Source organism: Nicotiana sylvestris, chromosome 9 (assembly GCF_000393655.2).
Source record: "Nicotiana sylvestris chromosome 9, ASM39365v2, whole genome shotgun sequence".
Classification (NCBI taxonomy): Eukaryota; Viridiplantae; Streptophyta; class Magnoliopsida; order Solanales; family Solanaceae; genus Nicotiana; species Nicotiana sylvestris.
In genome coordinates, this window is record NC_091065.1 from 125037777 (window position 1) to 125048033 (window position 10257).

The following is a 10257-nucleotide window of genomic DNA, read 5'->3' on the forward strand; positions in this document are numbered from 1 at the left end:
ACGGACCAGTTCCTAAATCTAGTATCTTATTGTCCTTACTTGAGTTGTAACTTTGTAATTGTTCTTCATTGTAATTCCTACTTTGCTTATCTATAAGCGTTGCTTAGGAACCCATTGTAAAACCATAAACCCTTAGTCTTTGTGTCGTGACTAGAGTTAGTCATGAGTTGAAGTCTTTGTAATAGGTGTATTCCAAAGTGGCTTATAATAGGTGTATTAAAAGTTAGTGAGGGATTAAGAGTTTAATTCCTAGATTGCATAGGTTGTAATCTAAAAGTGCTTATAGTGAAGCTGAAATCCTACCAGTGTAGGTCATGGTTTTTTTATCCCCTTGAGCAGGGATTTTTCCACGTAAAACTCATGTCTTACTTACTTACTGTTTCCTTAGCATTCTCAGAGGAAACTCATAAGAGGACCTGGTCTCTCTATAGTTTGGTGGACTCATATAAATTATCAGTATGTCATACTCCTTGGGTGACTTGTTGTGTTACTTCGATGAGCTACTCGATGTCTTTGATATTACTAGTTGACTTGGATTGTAATAGTACACTCGTACAAGCATACACCATAGCATGCTACTTATCCTAGTTTAGGAGTATGAAACTTGACATTTATTTATCATGCCTATGTATTCTTGTATTATCTTCTTTCATATTGATATTGAGCATGTGACCATGCCGAGCGGATTGTGATATTGAGTATGTGGCCATGCCAGGTGGATTGTGATATTGAGCATGTGACCATGCCTGGCAAAATGTGATATTGAGCCTATGGCCATGTCGGGCCAATTGTGATATTGAGCATGTGAGCATGTCGGGCGGATTGTGATTGTGTGCCTATGATCATGCCGGGCAGATTGAGATATCGGCATGTGAGTTGTCTGTGTGGTTGTGATTTGAAATGTGGGAACAAGGTGCCATGAGCATATGATTATGGGTTGAGACTCGTGACTTGTGACTATAAAATGAGGTATCTTGGAGTAATTTCATTGCGAAACTTGTGCTAGAACGGCTTGACTTAATTAGTTGTTATTTGTTTTCCTTATTTGGTTTCAGTGATACTTTCACGGTATTCGTATTACCTCACTGTTTCTATCATATGTTGATTGTTGTTTTCATTTACTGATTCATGCTTTCATTAATAGCTTTATACTTCTATACTACACAGGTTATTTTGACTAGCATGTGTCTTGACTTGTACCTCATCACTACTCCACTGAGGCTAGTATTGATACTTACTAGGTGTCGATCGTGGTGTACTCATACTACACTTCTACATATTTTTGTGCAGAGCTGGGCATTGGAGATATTAGACTCGGGCAGAGCTAGCTTTTGATTGCGAGGATTCAAGGCAGAGCTGTTTGGTCGTTGCAATCCCTTGGAGTCCTTTCCTTTCATTGTACTGTTAGCTTGTTGAACAGTATTGTATTTTGTTCCTTGAGATCTTTTCATGTATTCAGCTAGAGTTCGTGACTCTGTATTACCTAGTCTTTGGAGGTTGTGATGATTATTGCCGTATTAGACTTATTTCGCTTTTGTTTCAGTATTCATATTAAACTCTGTTTTAAATTATCATCATTAAAACTGGCTTAATCGTTGTAAGTAATCGGCTTACCTAGTCTTAGAGACTAGGTGACATCACCACACATGCGGTGGGATTTTGGATCGTGACAATAGTAGTGAGTTTTTCTCACCACGTCGTTTCCGATGCACTCACCAAAATTTGGCTCAATCGGAGTCCGTCAAGTTCACTGACCTAAAAAAAACACTAACAAATCGGTCAAAATTAGATTTTGCATTTTTCTAGGGTTTACTAAAAAAAATCCAGATCATCCCAATCAAATATCAATAAAAAAACTAATATCTCATGATTACAAGAATAATCCAAAAATTTTGCACAGTTAATTCACAAAATAGCAGTACAGTTTTTCAGAAAATAACATATATATGCAATTCAAAAAAATGCAAAACGTGATTGATAGAATATAAGAGTCCACCAAACTCTATAGAGAACCATGTTCTCTATCAGGATCAAAGTTACACACGCACACTGTAGCAAACATAATGACAAGAGGAATTTTATGTGAAAAATTACCAGCTCAACGAGATTAAAAACCACGACCTACCCTTGTAGGATTTCAACTTCACTATTGAGCAACTTTTAGATTATAACCTATGCAACCTAGGAATTAACCTCTTAATCCCTCACTAACTTGTAATACTCTATTACAAGCCACTTTGTAATAACTCCAATTACAAACACTTTACAACATGACTAACTCTAGCCAAGACTCAAACACACAGGTTCAAGGTTTACAAAAGGGTTCCTCTAGAATGCTTCTAAACAAGCTAAGTAGGAAATACAAGTGAAGAACTATTACAAAGTTACAACTCAACTAAGGACATATAATGACTTGATGTGGGAATTGGTCCGTAGTTATTTTGTTCTTTGTTCTTGAAGCACTTGAAACTTTCTTGCTAGATAGTCACGTAAGTGAGCTTGAATGAAAAATCTCTAAGTGTTCAAGTGAATTGTGTTTTACCTCCTTGATGTTAATAATACATGTATGACCTTACATACAATGATGTAAGCAAGTGTCACGACCCAAAAACCGACTCGGTCGTGATGGCACCTCTCGTGAAGACAAGGCCAGCCAACACAATTCCCAAATTCAATTTTACCAGTTTAATAAGCCAATTTAAGTCATTTATAAGGATAATCCCCAAATTTAGCGAAATAAAATAAGTGTGGAAATGAATACAACCCGACATCGGGGTGTCACAAGTCACAAGCATCTACTAAGGTCTAAAATACAATGGAATTTCTGTAAATGTACTAAATACAGTCTAATGAAATCAAGAGGGAGAAAAATAGTGATGTGAACAACGGCAGCTACATTGCTAAACTCCGATGACTCTGCCTCCGATCAACCAATACCCACTACCAGGTTCAAAAATACCTGAATCTGCATACAAAGTGCAGGGAGTAAAGTGAGTACTCCGACTCGGTGAGTAATAATCATAACAAAAGACTGAGTGATAGAAAATCACCAAAAGTGCATCAACATGCTGTATAGAGTAGTACAAAACTAGTAAGAAAGCAATGAAGCTGTGAAATCTCTTTAAGCACCTTAGCTCAGTTTAAACTTCTTTAAAAATGGCTTTTTAATAGTTAAGCAATTGAATGCAAAGCAATGAGAACAGATAAGCACAGGAAATCCGCCTCCTCGGGCACAAATACACAATTAAACAGGTAAATGACAGACAAATAAGACAGATAAACACATAAAGGATTGCCCCTTGGGCACAATGTCAACAATACCAGCCCTTCGGGCTATATCTCACATCACAATGGGTACCCACACTCACTGGGGGTGTGCAGACTCCTAGAGGGGCCCTTTTCGGCCCAAGCGCAATATCAAGCCATCCCGTGGCATCATCACTAGGCTCTCGGCCTCATATCATCAAGCCACCCTGTGGCATACATATCTTAGGCCCTCGGCCTCATAATTATAATCAGTGTATCACCGATGCGATGTGCATCCCAACCCAAAAGTATCCTCACAGCACAGGCCCTCGGCCTTACTCAGTCAAAATCACGTAAGCCACTCGGGCAACAGTAAAACATGATGCTCAGCCCGAAATATTATTTGAAATATCATTTGATGTATTAAAGTAGAGTAAACATGGCTGAGTTATGAAAACAGTGAAATATAGCATGACTGAGTTCAAGTATAAACTAAAAACAGTGAGGAAATATCAATAATCCATGAAGGGTTCAAATAGTTGGCACGAGGCCCAAATATGGCATTCATCCCAAAACATATGATAGCAAATAGTTTTCAATCAAATACGCAGTAAAACAGTCATTCGGGATGGACTAAGTCACAATCCCCAATAGTGCACGACCCCACGCTCATCATCTAGCGTGTGAGTCACCTCAATATAGCACAACGATGTGCAATCCGGGGTTTCATACCCTTAGAACATCATTTACAATCATTACTCACCTCGATCTGGTCCAAACTCTAGCCCGTGATACCTTTGCATGCACGAATCGACCTCCGAATGCTCCAAATCTAGCCACAATTAGTACATAATCATTAAAATATGCTAAGGGAACGAAGCCCACTCAAAAATATCCAATTTACATCAAAAATCCCGAAATTGCTCAAACGCGGCCCCCGGGCCCACATCTCGGATTCCGATAAATTTTACATCAATAGATTCCTTATCCTCTCACGAGTCTATACATACCAAGAACATCAAAATCGGACCTCAATTGCCCCCTCAAATTCCCAATTTACACTCTCCAAATTCAAGCCCTAATTCCCCAATTTTTAGGCTTTAATTTCCACATATTTCATGATTAAACAAGTAAGAATCAACATACGATCGAGTATAGAGTTCAAAAATCTTACCTCCAAGTGTTTCCCTTCGATTCCCTCTTAAATCTTTCTCAAAAGCTCCAAAAATCATTCAACAATGGAGAAAATAGACCAAAGCTCGCGAAACTCACTTTTAAACATTCTGCCCCAGGTAAAATTACCTTCTTCGCGAACACGACCGGTCTCTCGCGTTCGCGTAGACCAAATTCACTACCTCTCCATTTTTCCCTTTGCAAACGCAGACAATTTCCATGCGAACGCGATGCTTCGCCTTACTAGGCTTTTGCGAATGCGGTCCAACTCTCGCGAACGCATAGCACATGGGCCTGGGGTGCCAAACGACCTTACTCCTCTTCGCGAACGCGACCCTAGTCTCGCGTCTGCGATTTACATGAAGCCTCCAACTTCACATTCGCATCCCCTTCCTCGCGAACGCGTAGAACAAAATATCAACATATAAAACACCCGTCACGAATGCGAGTCCCTGACCGCGAACGCGAAGAACAATTTGTCTGCAACACAAAACCAGCAAAAACTGCCAAGTCCAAAATCCAAAATTGATCTGTTTAACCATCCGAAACTCACCCGAGGCCCTCAGGACCTCAAACAAACATGCCAAAACATCCCATAACCTTATTCAAACTTGTTCCAACCTTTGGAATGCTCAAAACAACATAAAAACACCAAAATCACATCGGATTCACGCTTAAGGATTTCAAGAACTTCCAAATTACGCTTTTGATCAAAAACCTAACCATACCACGTCCGAATGACCTAAAATTTTGCACACATGTCACAAATGATAGAACGGAGCTACTGCAACTTTTGAAATTCCATTCCGACCCCTATATCAAAATCTCACTTATCAACCGGAAAACGCCAAAATCTCAATTTCGCCAATTTAAGCGTAAACCTTCCACGGACTTCCAAAATGCATTCCGATCATGCTCCTAAGTCTCAAATCACCTAACGGAGCTAACCAAGTCATAAAAAGTCTGATCCGATATCATATACAAACAAGTCAAATCTCGGTCAAACCTTTCAAATTTCAAGCTTCAAACTGAGAACTGTTCTTCCAAATTCATTATGATTACCCTGAAAACCAAAACCAACAATTTACATAAGTCATAATACATCACGCGGAGCAAGTCATTCTAAAGAACTGGCGAGCAAAGTGCAAAAGCTCAAAAGATCGATCGGGTCGTTAGAGCAAGGTAGGTAAAAAGCTTTCCATAGAAAGTTGACTGTTGCACTGTTCATGTGCTATAGTGTGTGCAGGCAACAACTTTCTAGATGGAGAGTTGACTTCGTACAGTCTCCTCGAGAACTGGTAGGGACCTGTTTCCTCAACTATTCCTTCCATTATGAAGAGTTGAATCATATCCCACACTGGATTCCAACCAGGAACCTTGTGATCTTAAGATCTTGTAAATGTGTGACGGGTTCCTTATCTGGTTCGGGATAGTAAGTTTGTTATATCATCAAAACATGAAGCAAAGTTCTTATGACCAAAGTACTTGTAACCTATCAATTTCTCCCTTTTTGATGATGACAAACTCATAATTGAAAATTCCAGAAAGAGCCACATAGAACCAGACTGCGAACCAGAAAGACTTAAGTTTCCCCCTAAATCTCTGCATTCCCCCTTAATCAATGCAATTATTTTTTCCCTTTTTGACATCATAAAAAGATCGGTAACAGGCAATTAAGTAAGAAAGAATTCTAGTTTTAAGTTAACTTATGTCATTATGTGCACACAGTCATGATTAAGAACAAAGCATAAAAGCAAGGTATAAATAGCAACAAGGCAAAAACTTGCATTAACATAATTTGAATTTTACAACAGGAGCAGAGTCAATGTTACTACCACATCCACAAATTAGAACAATCAAAAAAAATGCCACAAGTTATCATCATAAGAACTGACACTGAGAGACGAGAGCAGAAACTAGATAATAGACAGGACACTAAGGAGACAGAATTTAAGAAGCACTGGGAGGAGAAGGTTTGGAAGCAGAGGAAATTGTTTGGAGGACTAAATCCATTCGAGCATTTGCTGACGTTTGTTCATTGAGCAGTCTCTCTTTTAGGTCCTCCATTTGTTTCCCGAGCTCAACGTTCTCCTTTGTCATGCGAGCAACCTCTTCGCTTTGAGAGTAATTGGAACTAGGTGCCTCTTGTAGCTGACTTATCTGAGTCTAAGCATAGAATTCATTGCTTTCAATTGCCTAATCTCAGTAGTAGCACTGTTTTGAGCATTTATTAACTGAGATATGATAGAAGTGCTTGATATACACTCACATTCTTCAAGAGTGACTTTTGAAAATGTTTGCTTCTTGGCGCCCACTTTAATTGGCTCGAGAGGAACCTTGAAGTGCTCAAAGACCTTGGTAAGAAGGAAGCTATACGACAGCCCATAATTACCATCTTTAAAGTCTGCTACTTTATTCATGTGCTCTATCATGATTCCAGGCAGATTGATGGTCATGAAGTTGTCAAGTGCTTCCATGAGGAACAGGTCTGTACGAGAGGTGATGGATCTTCGGTCAGCTCAAGGCAGCAAGACTTTGTTTACCATCTCAAATAGCAGTTGGTAAACAGAAAGGAGGGCCATCTTCTGAACCCTTCCCCCTGCTGAACTGCTCTATCCCTCAAGATTGCATTTCTGAAGTTCTGAGTACAAGCTCCCTAAACAAGAGATAGCCCTTCAGTAGGCATTGTTGATACCCAATTTTTTCCTATATATTTTTAATATGCAAAATACTTTCAAAATAGCAAGTGTATGCATATATAAGTGTGTCCAAATGTTTTTAGTATTTTTTCTAATACTTTAAAAGTTTTTTAAATCTATTTATTGCCCTATTTTATCAAGAAAAACCCAATAACTATCCCCAAAATTATCATTTTGGGTGATTAACTTATTGGATTCTCATATCTATATTAAAATATAGCTGGAATAAGTTTTGCATATTTTTACAAATTTGTTTAGTATTTTTAAAGTTAAATTGCATATAATTGCAATTTTAGCCTATTTTAAGATTTAATTATTTTTATAATTATAAAATTGACTCCAGTATTTTTAATTTGATAATTACGTATTATTAATCATTTTAGTGCCATTAGTTTATTTCCAGAAATTATTTTACTCTATTTTATAAAATAAATAAGGAAAAAGTGGCTATTTAAATACTAGCCCTATTTCATTTCAATTGTAGCCCAAATCAACACCCCAATTGAACCCAATCCCAATCTCAATTCCCCAACTCAATTTTAATTTAAACCCGCCCCTGACCCGATTAAATCCTACCCGACCCAGACCCATCTCATCTTGGCCGTTGATCTCTAAGATCAGCGGCCCCTATTCACTCTTGCCTTTTTTAATCCAAACGACCACCCTAACCTTCTAATTTCTTACCTACCATCCACCTCTAAACTCTCAAACTCTCTTGAACATTCCCAAACCCTAACCGCCTCTTACCATCACTTCTACCTTGAAACCCACCGGAATCCATGGATTCTCAAGCTATGGGAGTCTTATACTCACCTTCTCTTACTCCCACGCGCCTGATACCTGAAGATTCGAGGCCTAAACTCGAAGGTTTGCACCCAGAACTCTGTCGATTCAAGGTTCCATGGCCATCTCCGGCTTTACTCCGACGTACCATAGTGGTTTGAGCCTGATTCCGATCTCTCCGACTCAGATCGGTGACCTTCCAAAGCCTATCTCACTTCTAGGGTTCTTTTGAAACCCTAACCCTTTGAGGTTTTTTCCGATTTCCATAGATCCGTTGTGTATCTGTGCTCTCCTTGAGTTTTCAAAAGATTTCCCTAACTTTTCTTTCAAAAATTACTTTCAAAACCGCTTCGTTTCTTATCTAGGATTTTCTGGAAATGCTTAAGTGTTTCTCTGACTTTCTTTTCCTTTTCTTTTGTGTGTATTTGCCTCTACTTTGTTCTATGTTTTCCTTCTACCTTGTATGTTCTTCTACTGAGTTTTCACACTCCGTTCTTGTATGTTCTTCTACTGAGTTTTTACACTCTGTTCTTGTATGTTCTTCTACTGAGTTTTATATACACCATGCTTGTATGTTCTTCTACCATGTTTTCCATACTATGCTCTCATATGCTTTTCTACTTTTTTCTTATATTTTTTGTCTTCTACTATGTTCCAACATGTTTCTCCTACTGTATTTTCTGCTAAGTTCTTAAGTTTCCTTATTTTTCTTCTATTAAGCCCTGTTTAAGTTTCTTCTGAAAAATCTCTTAAGCATGTTTCTTTTACTATTCCTATTAGTGTTTTTCTTTTGAGTGCTTCTACTGTGTTCCGTATGTTACTTTGCTATTATGTTTTTCTCATGAGTTTTTGTTGATGAAAGAAGCATGCAAGTTGAAACCTCTGAGCCTGTTTCAACTACTTGCCTTCTCATCTCTGTACTTGATTCAATGTGGAAACCCTAGAATCTGGGGTTACGCCAAGCTTGATTATGTGATTTGATTGAACTTAGGGTTTATTTCAAAACCCCTAACTCTTTTAGACCCATTCCTTGCTTTCATATGACTCTGACCTTTTGCTAAACTTTTCTATACTGGATTCTCTACTGACTTTACAATGACACTACAGTCTTCGTTCATGCTTAACATGTTCGTATGCTCCTTATATATGATAGATTTCCCTTTAAAGTAGCTTTTGAATTTGCAATTAGTGCAAACTTCCTTTTGAATATAGCTTGATTGATTTCTTTCCATCTTTTTACTGATTTCCTTTGTTACTCGACTTAAGTAAAACCCTTCTTCATATTTTTTGACTTGGTTTATTCATACCAAATCTCAGACCTTGTGATTTAATGGCCGTTAATTGATCCTCTTACCTTATTTGCACAAATCGTGTATTTTAAAACCCTGTCTTTAAATAACTTTTATGTATTCACCCCTAATTGCCTACTTTGCACACATTGTTTGATTAATTTCTTTCCTTAATTGGTTTATACCCGTTTGAATCTGAATCCCTTAATTAAGGTAAGCCTTGTGTAATTGATTGACAATCAGTTTTCAAAATATTTTTCTTACCTTGTTTCCTCATGACTTCACACTATAAAAGGCACGACCTTTCTTCACTACACTTCAGACTACACAACATCAGAATCTCTTCTGAATTATCACTCTCACATAATAGAATTCTTCCTTCTTGTCTGCATTCTGACATTCACAATGCTACTGCTTTTCCCTGTTTGTTTCTTTGAAACTGGTATGTCCTAATTTAACTTCAGCATCACCACAATGTGTTTACTTATAGTTTTCTGCATCTATGTCTACTTTACTATTTCTGCAGAGTTGAATACTTAAACTAGCATGTTGATTTCCTTTTGCTTGTTTATGCTATGAATCCCTATTCCCCATTTCCCTTTATGTGTTTTGAGTTACAGTTTAAAACATGGCAATATGCAAGTTATTGTCTATGGTTTGAACTTGATCCCTTAGGGGATCCTAACCTCTAAACAATGTGTTCCAGTAGGCTTATGGGTATGCCAGCATCTCCCATTGTTGGGTTATGCCCACTAACCTGCTTTTTACCTATTGCAACTCCACATTCCCTATATCCCTATGTGTATTGTTTTCCTTCCGCTTTCTCCCTTTCAGAATTATGCACTTGCACTCTCTCTTAGTTCCTAAATTCTGCCTCCCTCTTGTGAGCCTTGCCTTAGGACTTTGAGTTCCCTCTGAACTTGGACACCTGAGGGATGGCCCTTCCACACTGCACTTTGTCTTAATATGGTGATACATTTGGGTGTAAGCACTGCCCGGAGTTCTTATGAAACTCTTAGGGAACTCTGACACACCTAAATGGGAGAAAGGCTTTGAAACATGATCTT